This window comes from Siphateles boraxobius, unplaced genomic scaffold (genome assembly GCF_051911475.1).
Source record: "Siphateles boraxobius isolate OS27281-9 unplaced genomic scaffold, OSU_SipBor_1 238, whole genome shotgun sequence".
Lineage (NCBI taxonomy): Eukaryota > Metazoa > Chordata > Actinopteri > Cypriniformes > Leuciscidae > Siphateles > Siphateles boraxobius.
Window position 1 is genome coordinate 262,501 of NW_027508853.1, and position 20,000 is coordinate 282,500.

A 20,000-nucleotide genomic window follows, 5' to 3' on the forward strand; every position below is an offset into this window, starting at 1 on the left:
CGCGAGTCTCACACTACAGCAGCAGCCGTGAGTCTCACACTACAGGAGTAGCAGCCGCGAGTCTCACACTACAGCAGCAGCAGCCACGAGTCTCACACTACAGCAGCAGCAGCCGCGAGTCTCACACTACAGCAGCAGCCGTGAGTCTCACACTACAGGAGCAGCAGCCGCGAGTCTCACACTACAGGAGCAGCAGCCGTGAGTCTCACACTACAGGAGCAGCAGCCGTGAGTCTCACACTACAGCAGCAGCAGCAGCCGCGAGTCTCACACTACAGCAGCAGCGAGTCTCACACTACAGCAGCAGCAGCCGTGAGTCTCACACTACAGGAGCAGCAGCCGTGAGTCTCACACTACAGCAGCAGCAGCAGCCGCGAGTCTCACACTACAGCAGCAGCAGCCACGAGTCTCACACTACAGCAGCAGCAGCAGCGAGTCTCACACTACAGCAGCAGCAGCCACGAGTCTCACACTACAGCAGCAGCAGCCGCGAGTCTCACACTACAGCAGCAGCAGCCACGAGTCTAACACTACAGCAGCAGCAGCCGCGAGTCTCACACTACAGCAGCAGCCGTGAGTCTCACACTACAGGAGTAGCAGCCGCGAGTCTCACACTACAGCAGCAGCAGCCACGAGTCTCACACTACAGCAGCAGCAGCCGCGAGTCTCACACTACAGCAGCAGCCGTGAGTCTCACACTACAGGAGCAGCAGCCGCGAGTCTCACACTACAGCAGCAGCCGTGAGTCTCACACTACAGGAGTAGCAGCCGCGAGTCTCACACTACAGCAGCAGCAGCCACGAGTCTCACACTACAGCAGCAGCAGCCGCGAGTCTCACACTACAGCAGCAGCCGTGAGTCTCACACTACAGGAGCAGCAGCCGCGAGTCTCACACTACAGCAGCAGCAGCCGCGAGTCTCACACTACAGCAGCAGCAGCCACGAGTCTAACACTACAGCAGCAGCAGCCGCGAGTCTCACACTACAGCAGCAGCCGTGAGTCTCACACTACAGGAGTAGCAGCCACGAGTCTCACACTACAGCAGCAGCAGCCACGAGTCTCACACTACAGCAGCAGCAGCCACGAGTCTCACACTACTGCAGCAGCAGCCGCGTCTCACACTACAGCAGCAGCAGCCACGAGTCTCACACTACAGCAGCAGCCGCCGCGAGTCTCACACTACAGCAGCAGCCGCTAGTCTCACACTACAGCAGCAGCAGCCGCAAGTCTCACACTACAGGAGCAGCAGCCGCAAGTCTCACACTACAGGAGCAGCAGCCACGAGTCTCACACTACAGGAGCAGCAGCCGCGGGTCTCACACTACAGCAGCAGCAGCCGCGAGTCTCACACTACAGCAGCAGCAGCCGCGAGTCTCACACTACAGGAGCAGCAGCCGCGAGTCTCACACTACAGGAGCAGCAGCCGCCAGTCTCACACTACAGGAGCAGCAGCCACGTGTCTCACACTACAGGAGCAGCAGCCGCGAGTCTCACACTACAGCAGCAGCAGCCGCGAGTCTCACACTACAGCAGCAGCAGCCGCGAGTCTCACACTACAGGAGCAGCAGCCGCGAGTCTCACACTACAGGAGCAGCAGCCGTGAGTCTCACACTACAGCAGCAGCAGCCGCGAGTCTCACACTACAGCAGCAGCAGCCGCGAGTCTCACACTACAGGAGCAGCAGCCCCGAGTCTCACACTACAGGAGCAGCAGCCCCGAGTCTCACACTACAGGAGCAGCAGCCGCGAGTCTCACACTACAGCAGCAGCAGCCGCGAGTCTCACACTACAGGAGCAGCAGCCGCTAGTCTCACACTACAGAAGCAGCAGCCGCTAGTCTCACACTACAGAAGCAGCAGCCGTGAGTCTTACACTACAGCAGCAGCAGCCGCGAGTCTCACACTACAGCAAAAGCAGCCGCGAGTCTCACACTACAGCAGCAGCAGCCGTGAGTCTCACACTACAGCAGCAGCAGCCGCGAGTCTCACACTACAGAAGCAACAGCCGCGAGTCTCACACTACAGGAGCAGCAGCCGCGAGTATCACACTACAGCAGCAGCAGCCGCGAGTCTCACACTACAGCAGCAGCAGCCGCGAGTCTCACACTACAGCAACAGCAGCCGCGAGTCTCACACTACAGCAGCAGCAGCCGCGAGTCTCACACTACAGCAGCAGAAGCCGCGAGTCTCACACTAGAGGAGCAGCAGCCGCGAGTCTCACACTACAGCAGCAGCAGCAGCCGCGAGTCTCACACTACAACAGTAGCAGCGAGTCTCACACTACAGCAGCAGCATCCGCGAGTCTCACACTACAGCAGCAGCATCCACGAGTCTCACACTGCAGCAGCAGCGAGTCTCACACTACAGGAGCAGCAGCCGCGAGTCTCACACTACAGCAGCAGCATCCGCGAGTCTCACACTAAAGCAGCAGCATCCACGAGTCTCACACTACAGCAGCAGCGAGTCTCACACTACAGGAGCAGCAGCCGTGAGTCTCACACTACACCAGCAGCAGCCACGAGTCTCAAACTAGAGCAGCAGCAGCCGCGAGTCTCATACTACAGGAGCAGCAGCCGCGAGTCTCACACTACAGGAGCAGCAGCCGTGAGTCTCACACTACAGGAGCAGCAGCCGTGAGTCTCACACTACTGCAGCAGCAGCAGCCGCGAGTCTCACACTACAGCAGCAGCAGCAGCCGCGAGTCTCACACTACAGCAGCAGCAGCCGTGAGTCTCACACTACAGGAGCAGCAGCCGTGAGTCTCACACTACAGCAGCAGCAGCAGCCGCGAGTCTCACACTACAGCAGCAGCAGGGACGAGTCTCACACTACAGCAGCAGCAGCAGCAAGTCTCACACTACAGCAGCAGCAGCCACGAGTCTCACACTACAGCAGCAGCAGCAGCCACGAGTCTAACACTACAGCAGCAGCAGCCACGAGTCTCACACTACAGCAGCAGCAGCCGCGAGTCTCACACTACAGCAGCAGCCGTGAGTCTCACACTACAGGAGCAGCAGCCGCGAGTCTCACACTACAGGAGCAGCAGCCGTGAGTCTCACACTACAGGAGCAGCAGCCGTGAGTCTCACACTACAGCAGCAGCAGCAGCCGCGAGTCTCACACTACAGCAGCAGCAGCAGCCGCGAGTCTCACACTACAGCAGCAGCGAGTCTCACACTACAGCAGCAGCAGCCGTGAGTCTCACACTACAGGAGCAGCAGCCGTGAGTCTCACACTACAGCAGCAGCAGCAGCCGCGAGTCTCACACTACAGCAGCAGCAGCCACGAGTCTCACACTACAGCAGCAGCAGCAGCGAGTCTCACACTACAGCAGCAGCAGCCACGAGTCTCACACTACAGCAGCAGCAGCCGCGAGTCTCACACTACAGCAGCAGCAGCCACGAGTCTAACACTACAGCAGCAGCAGCCGCGAGTCTCACACTACAGCAGCAGCCGTGAGTCTCACACTACAGGAGTAGCAACCGCGAGTCTCACACCACAGCAGCAGCAGCCACGAGTCTCGCACTACAGCAGCAGCAGCCGCGAGTCTCACACTACAGCAGCAGCCGTGAGTCTCACACTACAGCAGCAGCCGTGAGTCTCACACTACAGGAGCAGCAGCCACGAGTCTCACACTACAGCAGCAGCAGCCGCGAGTCTCACACTACAGCAGCAGCAGCCACGAGTCTAACACTACAGCAGCAGCAGCCGCGAGTCTCACACTACAGCAGCAGCCGTGAGTCTCACACTACAGGAGTAGCAGCCACGAGTCTCACACTACAGCAGCAGCAGCCACGAGTCTCACACTACAGCAGCAGCAGCCGCGAGTCTCACACTACAGCAGCAGCAGCCGCGTCTCACACTACAGCAGCAGCAGCCACGAGTCTCACACTACAGCAGCAGCCGCCGCGAGTCTCACACTACAGCAGCAGCCGCTAGTCTCACACTACAGCAGCAGCAGCCGCAAGTCTCACACTACAGGAGCAGCAGCCGCAAGTCTCACACTACAGGAGCAGCAGCCACGAGTCTCACACTACAGGAGCAGCAGCCGCGGGTCTCACACTACAGCAGCAGCAGCCGCGAGTCTCACACTACAGCAGCAGCAGCCGCGAGTCTCACACTACAGGAGCAGCAGCCGCGAGTCTCACACTACAGGAGCAGCAGCCGCCAGTCTCACACTACAGGAGCAGCAGCCACGTGTCTCACACTACAGGAGCAGCAGCCGCGAGTCTCACACTACAGCAGCAGCAGCCGCGAGTCTCACACTACAGCAGCAGCAGCCGCGAGTCTCACACTACAGGAGCAGCAGCCGCGAGTCTCACACTACAGGAGCAGCAGCCGTGAGTCTCACACTACAGCAGCAGCAGCCGCGAGTCTCACACTACAGCAGCAGCAGCCGCGAGTCTCACACTACAGGAGCAGCAGCCCCGAGTCTCACACTACAGGAGCAGCAGCCCCGAGTCTCACACTACAGGAGCAGCAGCCGCGAGTCTCACACTACAGCAGCAGCAGCCGCGAGTCTCACACTACAGGAGCAGCAGCCGCTAGTCTCACACTACAGGAGCAGCAGCCGCTAGTCTCACACTACAGAAGCAGCAGACGTGAGTCTTACACTACAGCAGCAGCAGCCGCGAGTCTCACACTACAGCAACAGCAGCCGCGAGTCTCACACTACAGCAAAAGCAGCCGCGAGTCTCACACTACAGCAGCAGCAGCCGTGAGTCTCACACTACAGCAGCAGCAGCCGCGAGTCTCACACTACAGAAGCAACAGCCGCGAGTCTCACACTACAGGAGCAGCAGCCGCGAGTATCACACTACAGCAGCAGCAGCCGCGAGTCTCACACTACAGCAGCAGCAGCCGCGAGTCTCACACTACAGCAACAGCAGCCGTGAGTCTCACACTACAGCAGCAGCAGCCGCGAGTCTCACACTACAGCGGCAGAAGCCGCGAGTCTCACACTAGAGGAGCAGCAGCCGCGAGTCTCACACTACAGCAGCAGCAGCAGCCGCGAGTCTCACACTACAAAAGTAGCAGCGAGTCTCACACTACAGCAGCAGCATCCGCGAGTCTCACACTACAGCAGCAGCATCCACGAGTCTCACACTGCAGCAGCAGCGAGTCTCACACTACAGGAGCAGCAGCCGCGAGTCTCACACTACAGCAGCAGCATCCGCGAGTCTCACACTAAAGCAGCAGCATCCACGAGTCTCACACTACAGCAGCAGCGAGTCTCACACTACAGGAGCAGCAGCCGCGAGTCTCACACTACACCAGCAGCAGCCACGAGTCTCAAACTAGAGCAGCAGCAGCCGCGAGTCTCATACTACAGGAGCAGCAGCCGCGAGTCTCACACTACAGGAGCAGCAGCCGTGAGTCTCACACTACAGGAGCAGCAGCCGTGAGTCTCACACTACTGCAGCAGCAGCAGCCGCGAGTCTCACACTACAGCAGCAGCAGCAGCCGCGAGTCTCACACTACAGCAGCAGCAGCCGTGAGTCTCACACTACAGGAGCAGCAGCCGTGAGTCTCACACTACAGCAGCAGCAGCAGCCGCGAGTCTCACACTACAGCAGCAGCAGGGACGAGTCTCACACTACAGCAGCAGCAGCAGCAAGTCTCACACTACAGCAGCAGCAGCCACGAGTCTCACACTACAGCAGCAGCAGCAGCCACGAGTCTAACACTACAGCAGCAGCAGCCGCGAGTCTCACACTACAGCAGCAGCCGTGAGTCTCACACTACAGGAGTAGCAGCCGCGAGTCTCACACTACAGCAGCAGCAGCCACGAGTCTCACACTACAGCAGCAGCAGCCGCGAGTCTCACACTACAGCAGCAGCCGTGAGTCTCACACTACAGGAGCAGCAGCCGCGAGTCTCACACTACAGGAGCAGCAGCCGTGAGTCTCACACTACAGGAGCAGCAGCCGTGAGTCTCACACTACAGCAGCAGCAGCAGCCGCGAGTCTCACACTACAGCAGCAGCAGCAGCCGCGAGTCTCACACTACAGCAGCAGCGAGTCTCACACTACAGCAGCAGCAGCCGTGAGTCTCACACTACAGGAGCAGCAGCCGTGAGTCTCACACTACAGCAGCAGCAGCAGCCGCGAGTCTCACACTACAGCAGCAGCAGCCACGAGTCTCACACTACAGCAGCAGCAGCAGCGAGTCTCACACTACAGCAGCAGCAGCCACGAGTCTCACACTACAGCAGCAGCAGCCGCGAGTCTCACACTACAGCAGCAGCAGCCACGAGTCTAACACTACAGCAGCAGCAGCCGCGAGTCTCACACTACAGCAGCAGCCGTGAGTCTCACACTACAGGAGTAGCAACCGCGAGTCTCACACTACAGCAGCAGCAGCCACGAGTCTCGCACTACAGCAGCAGCAGCCGCGAGTCTCACACTACAGCAGCAGCCGTGAGTCTCACACTACAGGAGCAGCAGCCGCGAGTCTCACACTACAGGAGCAGCAGCCGCGAGTCTCACACTACAGCAGCAGCAGCCGCGAGTCTCACACTACAGCAGCAGCAGCCACGAGTCTCACACTACAGCAGCAGCAGCCGCGAGTCTCACACTACAGCAGCAGCCGTGAGTCTCACACTACAGGAGTAGCAGCCACGAGTCTCACACTACAGCAGCAGCAGCCACGAGTCTCACACTACAGCAGCAGCAGCCACGAGTCTCACACTACAGCAGCAGCAGCCGCGTCTCACACTACAGCAGCAGCAGCCACGAGTCTCACACTACAGCAGCAGCAGCCGCGAGTCTCACACTACAGCAGCAGCCGTGAGTCTCACACTACAGGAGCAGCAGCCGCGAGTCTCACACTACAGGAGCAGGAGCCGCGAGTCTCACACTACAGCAGCAGGAGCCGCGAGTCTCACACTACAGCAGCAGCAGCTGCGAGTCTCACACTACAGCAGCAGCGGCCGCGAGTCTCACACTACAGCAACAGCAGCCGCGAGTCTCACACTACAGCAGCAGCGGCCGCGAGTCTCACACTACAGCAGCAGCGGCTGCGAGTCTCACACTACAGCAGCAGCAGCCGCGAGTCTCACACTACAGCAGCAGCAGCCGTGAGTCTCACACTACAGGAGCAGCAGCCGTGAGTCTCACACTACAGCAGCAGCAGCCGCGAGTCTCACACTACAGCAGCAGCAGCCGCGAGTCTCACACTACAGCAGCAGCAGCCGCGAGTCTCACACTACAGCAGCAGCAGCCGCGAGTCTCACACTACAGCAGCAGCGGCCGCGAGTCTCACACTACAGGAGCAGCGGCCGCGAGTCTCACACTACAGGAGCAGCGGCCGCGAGTCTCACACTACAGGAGCAGCGGCCGCGAGTCTCACACTACAGGAGCAGCGGCCGCGAGTCTCACACTACAGCAGCAGCGGCCGCGAGTCTCACACTACAGCAGCAGCGGCCGCGAGTCTCACACTACAGTATTTATGTATTAACTAACATGAACAAACCATGAGAAACACATTTGTTACTGTATTTGTTAATCTTAGTTAATAATAATATACCTGTTAATTGTTTTTTCATGTTATTTCACAGTCAGGGCATTAACTAATGTTAACTTAAAACTAAAACTAAACTTTTGATTTTAATAATATTTTAGTAAATGCTGAAATTAATATTAACTAAGATTAATAAATGCTGTTGAAGTGCAGTTCATTAAAAAGTGGTACTGTAAAGTGGTACTGATTTCATGATAGCTAACGCTATATGCATATAATACATACATAAAATTTACATCAACAAAACTAAACATGAATTCCTCATAATTACCTTCTTGATTCTCACTGTTTTGTTTGGTAAAGTCAATAATATTTAGTAATATTAGAATAATTTCCCTATTTTCATTTGATGTGTTATGCATTCTAATTGTATTAACATCTTTTCATAGAATGCCAAGGAAATAAAGAATAAAAAGAAAAAAAAATCCTTCGGCCCCTAAAGGAGGTCTGTGCACGCCACTGCTCCTTAATGTACACTTTATTCCTGTGTGAAGACAAACAGTTTTGCTATGAAAATATCGAGGGTCCAACAGTAACGTGTTGATTGTGGACTGATAGAAATCCTTAACTGTGACAAGAGTTTTCAAGTAGATCAATGTTTTCTGTGCCAGATAAGAATACACAGCCAGAAAAACTGCATGAAACTGTAAGGTTTGTCAAGGAGTCAGATAAAAACTTTAGTATGGTTTAATAGCGTGTATAATGTCAGAGATCTGATTGGTCCTGGGAGGATCTTACACGTTTAGCAGGCCTCATTTCCAATCTCTGACAGCAACGCATGTTCAACACAAACCGCTCACTCTATATATGGAAATCACTGTCTTCAGGCCAAGAAAAAATGTAAAAAGGTAAGATTGGCACTTTAACCTCGCTGGCCCCCGGAAAATATGTTTTAGTCTGATACATTATACTGCAAGGAATTATTTATCAAGATGATACAAGCCTGATATTTCCAAAAATAATGAGATGTTGGGGTGGCAGCTGGAAGGTCCCGGTCCAGTGAGCAGCGACTGTGAATCAGGGGAATAGAGTAAATACGGGAAATGGGACGGGCCATCAGATGATGTAAAAGAGTCGAGAGGCGCGTCTCCTACACCCCAAAACACTCAGAACTCTGTGATGTTTCAGAGACAGTGTTTGTGGAAGATTTCACTTTCAACCACTAAACATCAAAACTGTTTAGACTCAACTTGCCTTTTCTGCTGAAGTCACGAATGCATCTTAAACTCCGTCAAACATTTGATCAATTCCTGATGGACAAATCACAATGAATTAAAATAATTATCCTCTTTTATACAGAAATGTGTTGGATTTTGGAAGCACCATATTTAAACTCTTTAAACACATAATAGAATGTAAATGTCACAGACTGACTGTTTTGTTTTTCGTGTTCATGGACTTTTATTTTCTCGGTTCCCTCTTTTCCTTTGTTCCAGTTTCCCGCTCTTCGTTTGTTGCCATGGGTTTTGATTCATTAGTTCATTGATTCACTAGTCATTGAGTTCATTCACCTTTTGTATTTAAGTTCCTTGTTTCATTCAGTTTGTGTGTCTGGTATTGTTGTGAACACACTCAGAACAACTCAGTTGCTGCACCCTTTATGAATCTTCATCACACCGGAGACGTTACAATAAATAGATGAATGCAATTTAGCAATTTAACTTTTACTACTATTTTATTTTTTTAGGATTCTTTAATGAATGGAAAGATCAAAAGAACAGCCTATATTGAAATAGAATCTTTTGTAAAATTATAACGTTTTTACTGTCACTTTTGGTCAATTCAATGCATCTTTGATGTATAAAAGCCGATTTTCCAAACACTGATTTATCTGAGGCGGCCGCCAAAATATCAACACATGAATCATATTTCAGTGCTTCCCGTTCATTAACCGGACTGTGGCGGACGAAAATATATCTAAACTTCACATAATAACATAAAAGCTCTTTAATGTCGTGTTTTGCACCATTGCTGTCAAACAAACTGAAGTTGAAATCTTGATAAGGCTTTGTGTCCTTATCGAAAGACTGTGTTTGCGTGCACACGTTGCTTACGCGATCAGCTGTCTCCGGTCAGTGTGTGAATGCAGTGAACTCCATCTGTGCATGTGCTAAGTTCAGCCTGTTATGCATTATTTCCACATCCGCATAGTTCACGATTACAGCGTTTCACTAGATTTATAACGAGACGCGTTTCTAAACTTGTTTTCCGTACAAATAAAAGCTCACAGGTTTATCTCTTGCATGGATAGAAATGACAGCAAAACTAATTATGAAAGTATTTTATTTTTCAGTGCATTTGTTTTACAATACAGTATATTGCCATTATTGTCATAGGAATATTATTATTATGTAGTGTAATGAGCTAAAACTAAAAGAGCTTTGAGTCCCCATTACAGTTCAGGTACCATTCAATGCACAGACTTTTTTCTTTCTTCAATCTGCACACTGAATATGGATTGGAGCTCTTAATTTTGAACTCTCAAAGTGCACCAGATTGATGAATTTAAATTAAAAATGTACAACATTTTCTTCCGGGGTTGAGCATGACCCGAAACCCCCCTAGAGGGATCGAGGTCCACCAACCACAGTTTCATAAAAGTCCTGAAAGTATTAATTTCTTTCACAAACTTTTGAATTCTCAACGTTCTACACACCATTTGCTTGTTCATTTATTAAACATTTATTAAACACTCTTAGCACATTTTACCATGTTTAAATCATTCTGTTGGATTTTCCCTCAAAATCCGTTCACAGTAGGCCAAACAGTTGCACGGGGGCCTGATCCGGCCTAGATCCAGCTACTACACCAGGCATCTAGAAACATTGGTGGAGTTTAGGGTTCGGGTTAACAGCCATGAGAAGGGTAAGAAACATGATCTCGGACAGTGAACCTGCAGCTGGATCCTCAAGCATCCTCAAGTTAATCCTACAATTAACTGATGTAATGCGACAGAAACGTAATTTTTAAGTCAGTCCAACAATTATGGCAATGGATGTTTGCAGGTTTACGTATATCCCAGCCACCGCACTAGCCTTTGACGACGTCGGCGTGTTTTCCAGCATTAATAGCAAGGAAAGACTCTTATACTGTGAGCGGCTCATATGAGGAGTTTCTGGGTGTTTCTCCCTCAGATCTGCTTCAAGGTCTTGATTGTGGCATTTCTTTGAGGTTTAGAATCCAGTATTCCCGTAATGCTTTTGTCTTTTACGAATTGAATGAACAAATCGGTCTTGTCTTCCGTCGAAACGTACCGCTCCATCTACCTCAAGTGACCAGTAAATGCACAAAAACTGTTTCCATTGCATTTTTGCGAAATATTCCTTTTTCTAACTGGCTGAAAAACCTCCTCATGCAGGCGTAAATACTTTTTAGCGCTACATGGTAGTTTTTGCGAAATTGACGCATTTACATTGGGCGTATTTTCAATTTCAACTTGCGCAATTTGACGGGTAATGTAAACGCTTGTGAAGCTCTGTAAACTCCAGCCGTCACTGGGTTTATTTCAGCATCTCCTCAGTCCTTCACATCCACATCTCTGCTATTGTTGAGTCTGAAAGAGCTGAGAATCAGCCGTCCCAGCGCTGGTGATTCTGGAGATCCTCATTAATCTCCACGGCCAGCCTAAAAACCCTGCTCTCTCTCTTCTCTGTGTGTGTGTGTGTGTGAGGGGGGGATTCATTTCTTTCTTTTTGATGGGAATTGAATTTGATACTGCATTGTTAGCTATATGGGTTTCTGACAAAGGCCTGCGATCCTTTCTGTGTGAGCACACAATCAGAGAGACCCAATTAAATAATTTGCTACAATACAGGAGAACAAAAGCCTACGAGAGTCTAAAGTGAGGGAGGCCTCGCTCTGCCATTTGCATTCTTACAGTTTTTTCCATCTCTTGTTAATTAATTTGCTTGGAAACCATTGGGGGGGCGAAGGGAGGCTTGGACACAATAGACCGCGAGTCGCTCATTTCAAGTGTTGCTGGAGTTGCTTTATATTCCGACGATGTGCTAAATCAACATTTTACAATAGGAATCCTCTTTGTAATATCTCTGGAGTCCTGATAATGATTCGAGGTTATGAGGGAATTTAAATGACGCCGCTGTTTATTTTGTGTCGGAAACCGTTGCTGACTGAGAGTTACTCGAATGCGTGTCGTGCATTTAAAGCCACGACAGGTTTCACTACACACCTTCTGCTCATATAATACATGATCCTTCTTTGATTTCAAAGAAAAAAAATCTAATCATTCTTCAGGAAAAGCCTTGATTAAAATCTTTTTTGGAAATTTGGAAAGTCAGATTTTTTACGTGAAAAGAATGTTCTTGAGGAAACACTGTGAATTATTTTTATGTGTGTGCTTCGGACACACACACACACACACACACACACACACACACACACACACACACACACACACACACACACAACACACAATCCTGCCTGTTTAACACCGCTGGGATTTTCCACACTTAGCTGTGGTAATTGAAAGAAATGAGCCATAGAGACACAGCACAGAGCGACCCCAGGAGAATGAAGAGTGGGAACAGATGAGACACACACACAATAATTATTTTTGATATATAATCACACATTTAGGCTAAATTGTGCAGCCCTAAAAACAAGCAAATCAAACCTGGATGACCAATTGATCAGAACAATTGCAAACAGACTTTTTCCCCGGATCAGCAGATGTTCATCTGAAGACGGACGCTGAAGACCCCGAAGACCCTGAAGACCCGAAGACAATGAAGACCCTGAAGACCCCGAAGACAATGAAGACCCTGAAAATCCCGAAGACAATGAAGACCCTGAAAACCCCGAAGACAATGAAGACCCTGAAGACCCTGAAGACCCCGAAGACAATGAAGACCCCGAAAAACCCTGAAGACAATGAAGACCCTGAAGACCCTGAAGACAATGAAGACCCTGAAGACCCCAAAGACCCCGAAAACGGACCCTGAAGACCCCGAAGACAAGACCCCGAAGACCCTGAAGACGGACCCTGAAGACCCAGAAGATCCTGAAGACCCTGTAGACGGACCCCGAAGACCCTGAAGATGGATCCTGAAGACCCTGAAGATGGACCCAGAAGACGGACCCTGAAAACCCCGAAGACCCTGAAGACCCTGAAGACTCCGAAGACCACGAAGACGGACCCTGAAGATCCCGAAGACCCTGAAGACCCTGAAAACCGCGAAGACCCTGAAGACTCCGAAGACCCTGAAAATCCTGAAGACCCTGAAGATCCTGAAGACCCCAAAGACGGACCCTGAAGATCCCGAAGACCCCGAAGACCCTGAAGACGGACCCTGAAGACGGACCCCGAAGACCCTGAAGACCCTGAAGATGGACCCTGAAGACGGACCCTGAAGACCCTAAAGACGGACCCTGAAGACCCTGAAGACCCCGAAGACCGACACCGAAGACCTCGAAGACCCTGAAGGCCCGAAGACTGACCCTGAAGACCCTGAAAACTGCGAAGACCCTGAAGATCCCGAAGACCCGAAAGACCCCGCAGACCTTGAAGACCCTGAAGACCCTGAAGACCCTGAAGACCCCGAAGACCCTGAATCCCCTGAAGCCCCCGAAGACAATGAAGACCCTGAAGACCCCGAAGACAATGAAGACTCTGAAGACCCCAAAGACCCTGAAGACCCCGCAGACCCTGAAGACGGACCCTGAAGACCCCGAAGACGGACCCCGAAGACCCTGAAGATGGACCCTGAAGACAGATCCTGAAGACCCTGAAGAAGGACCCCGAAGACCTTGAAGGCCCCGAAGACTGACCCTGAAAACCGAAAAGACCCTGAAGATCCCGAAGACCCCGAAGACCCTGAAGACCCCAAAGACCCTGAAGACCCTGAAGACCCTGAAGACCCCGAAGACCCTGAAGACTCTGAAGACCCTGAAGACCCCGAAGACCCTGAATACTCTGAAGACGGACCCCAAAGACCCTGAAGACGGACCCTGAAGACTCTGAAGACGGACCCTGAAGACGGACCCTGAAGGCAGACCCTGAAGACGGACCCTGAAGACAGACCGTGAAGACAGACCCTGAAGACGGACCCTGAAGACGGACCCTGAAGACGGACCCTGATCTGCGGGAGTTAATGGTTTTGCAGGGTTACGGTGTTTCTGCTCATGATGGAGACACACGGGCATCGTCAGGTCAGCCAGAGCGGATGGTGTGATTGCAGTGTATAAGGTCTGATCAGTGTCCAGTTTAATCTAGCGCTGAAGACGTGTTTAAATCAGAGGGACGGAGGCCCGAGGGAGTTCTGCTGACAGACGGGCCCTCAGGGGCCACAGAGAGAATAAACCAGCCTTTATCATCTGATGTTGCACATTATACAGAGATCAAACACATGATATTCTCCTCTTCCTTCATTCATGCCTCTTCTGTGTGTTTGTGAACAGATCTTCTCATATAGCCTACACACTCTACAGAAATTCAGGGGACTAGTTAATTTACTCACCATGTAAATTACCATGAAAGTCACCATGAAATCAAAACTGACCATTCTTGTTTTGTTTTTTTATGGAATATTGCTGTGTTTATTCTAATGATTTATCAGTGTACATCATTATTGTGTTAATAATCTTGAATCAGTTCCTCTTGCAGCATCTCTTCTCTGATGATGTGGGCGGGGCAACCTGTCACTCACATGAGATCAACCAATAGCAAACCACAACCATCCAATCATCCAATCAATTTCCCACGGACACAATCAAGCCCCGCCTACATTTGTTCTTGTTCCAGAAGCTTTTTCCCTTGGATATACGACACAATAGAGGAGAAAAGACCAGCGCAACTTCCCTTTCATGACGACTGTAAACCATCAAACTTTTATTTAGCTGGAAAACCACGCTGAGCCCTTAAAAGAATGAATGAATGAGGCATTTATATAGCGCTTTTCATATGTACTACTGTACACCCAAAGCGCTTTACAATCATGTCGGGGTCTCTCCTCAACACCGGCAGTGTGAGCATCCACTGGGATGATGCGACAGCAGCCACAGTACAACGGCACCAGTGTGCTCACCACACACACACACACACACACACACACACACGCTATAAGTGGAGAGGAGAGAGAGTGATAGAGCCAATTCAATGGATGGGGATTATTAGGAGGTCATGATTGGCGAGGGCCGATGTAGGGAATGCGGCCAGAACACATTAAGAGTTTCTGTTTTCTGTTAGAACGGTGTCGTGTTAGCGGTCACTATGTTAATAATTAATGATCTTTACAACGGAAGTGAATCAATCAAAACTAACTTTATCTGGACAATAACTTTATTCTAGATCTGCTGTAAAGCCTAAACAATCTCTGTTACTGTATTCTCCTATTATCACTGTAAAGCTGCTTTGAAACAATTTATATTGTTAAAGCGCTGTATAAATGAAGGAGACTTGACTTGACAAACTCAAATTGCAATTTGATGTCTATGATTTGAACCAGAATAAAATGGACATTGAGCAATTTCAAAGAAAAACAGGAGGTTTTTGCAATAATGTAAAAAAATGAAAAGCAAAGGATGGCTATAATTTATTTGAACTTAGAGCCGGTCGAGGACGGCCGGAGTAATCTGTACACAACATGAACATACAGCTTTATTCCCCATACACTCCTGAAACCCCAAGAAACCCGAACAGCTCTCTCTCGGCACGAGCATCAGGGCACCTGAAATATTTGCACAATGGCCTCGTCTGAATGGCTCTTTACTGCACGGGAAGGTTTCTTTCTTTCACCTGTTCTTCTTTACCTTGATCTCACAGTGAATGCGCTTCTGAATCCCAAACCCCCCCGTTAGCGCTGATCCAAGGCCCGTTTCACAGAAGAGGACCGGGAACATATTACAGCAGCAGCGCATTATTCCGCAGAACATGTATAAACAGTCGGAGAGAATGGGAGTGCTATGTTCATAATGGAATCTGAAAAGCTTTTTGCTTTTTTTGTTCTCATTGTCTCTCCATCCTTTTCTAAACAACCTTCCCTTTTTGCCGGCTATCAATGCAAAGTTCTTTGAGAGAAAATGAAGGGCATTCATGTCGACTGAAAGGGGCTTTTAAAGTTGAGTACAGCCTTGACAAAAGGGAAGGTACGGCTTGCAGAGGCCCTGAGAATGACTCAATGTTTGTAACCTTTCCTCACACACCCCCGAGGAGCTGGGAAAGAGCCGATGAAAAGATCCTTCTCTCGACACACACCAGACGCTTCTTCATTACTGAAAAACATCCAGTGTTTATATCTGCTGTTTTAGCATTTGTTGCCGGATAGAAAATTGCATTTTCGAGCAAACCGGGATTGTTATTATTGCATTCTGTGATTCTGTGAGCTCATCCGACTGAATGTGCGGATGGAAACATGCGGACTGTGTTAAACATGGTCAGGTGTGTTAATGGGGAAACTACTTTTTAGGGTGTTTTAGTTCATTTTTGGAGTCTCAAGAGTTTCGGCTTGAAAAGCTCCAAACAAACAGAAGAACATCTAGGTCTGAGAATAGTCTATAAAACTATTTTACTACTGTCAAATACACAAAAAACTAAAGGATATGTGAGAATTATTGAAAGCTTGATTAGAGAATCTTTCAATCTTACATTCAATTGGATTCATTTACGCTCCCTCTAAGTTGTTTCAAAGCTGAATTTTCAGCAACTCCAATCTTCAGTGTCACATGATCCTTCAGATCATGATCATAATTCTGTAGAAACTGTCATACATTTTATTTTTCACGATTTTTTGATGAATAGAAAGTTCCAAAGAACAGCATTTATTTGAAATAGAATATTTTGTAACATTATAAATGTCTTTACTGTCACTTTTGATCAATTTAATGCATCTTTGATGAGTAAAAGCATTAATTTCTTTCAAAAAAAAAGATCTTACTGACCCAGAACTTTTGATCAGTAGTGTATATGCCTTGTGTTTAGAAAGAAAAAGCTCTTGAAAGCATATTACATGTATTTATGAAACATCTGCCACCCAAAGGTGAATGTGTGATCCTGTACATTCCTCGATCTGTCCCGATTCCCTGCGCTGCTTGTATACGGACTGTGATAACAGACTCCTGCAGAAAACAGATTATCCCACAAAATGTGGACACAGTTTTAATTTCTTGTCACCCAATTAAACTGCAATTATCCCAAGTAGAAGAGTTTAGAATGGAGTGAAAGCCTGAGAAGAAAGCGATCGCAGCACGAGGGACTCTTTCACTGAGACGCATTAGCCCAGATCTGGGCCGGATGAAAGCCGAGCTCAGCGAGATGTGGACCAGCTGAGGCCGGGTTCAACACACACTTTCTCCACGCTTTATCCCTGCCATAGAGTCCAGCACGGGGAAAGACACACAAGTGTATACAGGTTGTTTCAAAGCAATGTGGCGTTTGCATGTGAGGCCTATTGTGTCTTTGGTTTGTAAGAGGACGTGGAGCTTTAAAACCCTAATGGTCCCTGTGGATTTGTAGTTTTCTCATGCAAATGTTCAGGGCACAATGAGTGGCAGAAGTGCCTGAAATCAGTGATCTTCCCATCACAGGGGAATGAAGGTGGAGAAACACTAACACACGCAACACTGCTTCACGATGACGTGACAAAGTCTGCTTCACTCTGCACATCATTCTTATTCAAAATGTCTTTCAAAGATTTGATGCCACTAACTTGTGAACCTTTGGCAGATCAACTTGGGATTTTCACAAGCGCTTTCCAGTTTCATGTGTAATGTGTTTCAGACGGTCAATGAACGGACGGTCCATCTGAGAAGACAGTGATGCAAAATTGTGTTACAATCATATACAATGATTGTATACAAATACAGAAGTCATATACAAATACATAGTCAAGTGACATGTATTTTTACAATACAGATTGTTTCAAAGCAGCTTCACAGAAATATACAGGAAAATAAGTGTTAACGTTGTAAAATTCATCATTTTCAGCTGTAAAGTAGCTGTTATAAATATCATTATTCAGATCAATTACTTCCATGTTGTTTTAATTGCATAAGCAATGCCTTATTTTTATGCTAATGAGAGAAAAAAATTATGCATATATAGTATTATGCATATATTTTTTTACTTAAAAAACACATCAGTGAATCGTGATTGGCCAAGTTAATTTGGTCGACCATTACACTAGATATGCATGAACCTAAAGCAGTAAATTGAGTCCATAAGTGTGTGTGTGTGTGTGTGTGTGTGTGTGTGTGTGTGTGTGTGTGTGTGTGTGTGTGTGTGTGTGTGTGTGTGTGTGTGTGTGTGTGTGTGTGTGTGTGTGTGTGTGTCAGAATGAAATCAATCATGACTCATGTAATCCATCAATCAGCTGGAGAACAATAACCTCACATTCACCTCAGAAAAACCTTTCAATGACCATAAACTCAATAGATAAATAGAAAAATAACTCTAGAGAAGGGCGTTCTGATATACAGTGTGTGCATAACTATTATGCAAGTTGATACTGTATTCTGATCATAAATTCTTTTCCAAGCACATTTTACCCATTCCAAACCACATCAATCTTAATAACTACTATTAATTTTGTATTTAATCATTTATAAGTGATATATAATTGTTAAGGAACGCTGGGAGTGTAAAAATGCCTTAAGGTCATTAATGTCAAACAAATTTCAGAAACTTCCCCGGCTCAATTTTTTTATTTTGTTAATATTTATCTGTAGAAAGACAAACATAAATAGTGATGAAAGCCAAAATATTGAAAGCCATAGATGTATATTTACTGAGTAATCCACTATTTTGTCAAGGAGGATAAAAATGATATCCAGAGATTTGGAGTCAAATTACAGATGTGTAAAAATGACTTTAGGAAGATTGCAGCATCATTGTTTTATCTTTACACAGAGATTGGTAGATCTTTAGTTAGATATGTTTACTTCAGCCATCTTTGTTGCATTATATGCCAGCGGTGAGCGTTGAGAAATGGGGTCGGATCCAGTACGAGAGGATCACTCTCGACACGTCTATAAAGCCTATAAAACACTTCACTTCTTCACTTCAGCTTGTGATTCTGATTAAGTGTTGGTCATGTTTCAGGATTCTTTACCTTAGAAAAGTGTCTGAGATCCCCGGAAAACAGCGGAGACTAAAGGGTTCCTGATTCTTCACATTAATTCCTAATCTTTTCTGCAGTTACCATGCGTCTTTTCTTCTGGGCTGTTTTTGTCTGACCCTGCTGAATAAATAAGCGTTTTGCTGTCTATTGGTCATGCCTTAATTTTGCAATGTCTAGTGTTGCATTATATAACATCCTTCTCGTGAGCATTTAATAATTATTGACTTTTCAGTGCAAGTTAAATCTTTTTTTTTGGCCCATTTTACCCGTAAAACAAAACTTGCTTAATAATTATGCACACCTGTTTTTCACTTCCAGCCTACCTTAACAATTATATATCACTTATAAATCATTAAATAAAAAATATATAAAAATGTATTAAGATTGATGTGGTTTAGAATTGGTAAAATGAGCTTGAAAAAAAAGATCAATATTAAGTTGCATGATAATTATATGCACACGATTACATACTCATTATATTCTCACTCTTATACCATTTATCATAATGTTGTTATTATTATAAAATCGACCTCATACACAATTGTATAAAAATATGTTGTTAATTTTACCATGAACGAGCTGAATCACTCAGAAACGTGCAGCCTGATGAACGCACATTCAGTATGTTCCTGAAATATTGATATATATATATATGAAGAACCAGAGCACATAAGCAACCCTTAGAGATTTCCTTCTCGTTTCGTACCTTCATTTGTTGGATGTGAGTTGATATTTCAGCTGAAACAGCTCTTCACTGCTTCTGTTGTTGTTCCTCTGGGATTTGACCTTTACTGTCGCCATCTGTGGCTGAAGAGTAATACTGCAGGGGTTTCTGAGCCATCAACAAGTTCTAGCTCTAACTGTTCAAAAATGCTCTGTATTTTACTGTTACTGAACCAAATACAAACAAAACAACCGTTTTAGCTCTGTCAACAGAGTATTGGGCATAATGGCTATTAATTCAAAAAAGCAAAAAGAAAAACATCATGCAGATGATCACTTGATGTCAATGTTAAACCGGGTCCTGAAGCAAAGCCATTTGAGAAACTTTTTTTTGGAGGACATGATGGAAGATGATGATAATATAGATTTTTTAATTTAAGGACATTTTATTTACTTCTGCACGAAAAGTGCATAAAAGTGACTCTTCATAAAAGTGACTCTTTTATACAATATTCATGTGTCAGATTGGCTCAATTCTCCATGTATTGTGCACTAGTTGCTGCCTATTTACTTCATCTGTAAACGTGCAGATTAAGAGCCGGTAATATTATAAATGTGCAGATTAAGAGCCGGTAATACTATAAACGTGCAGATTAAGAGCCGGTAATATTATAAACGTGCAGATTAAGAGCCGGTAATATTATAAACGTGCAGATTAAGGGCCGGTAATATTATAAACGTGCAGAT

General features: G+C 47.4%; 1 long non-coding RNA gene across 1 annotated transcript in view; it reads right to left on the minus strand.

The window, feature by feature from the left end:
• The window catches only part of LOC143748488 (uncharacterized), a 27,928-nt gene extending 8,547 nt beyond the window's left edge, over nucleotides 1–19,381 (minus strand). The window contains exons 1-2 of the long non-coding RNA XR_013206800.1: nucleotides 19,297–19,381; nucleotides 17,181–17,275 (exon numbers count right to left, since the gene is read on the minus strand). This is a non-coding gene — a long non-coding RNA (uncharacterized LOC143748488). The remainder of the gene's footprint in view (nucleotides 1–17,180; nucleotides 17,276–19,296) is intronic.
• Between the last annotated feature and the right edge of the window lie 619 nt (nucleotides 19,382–20,000).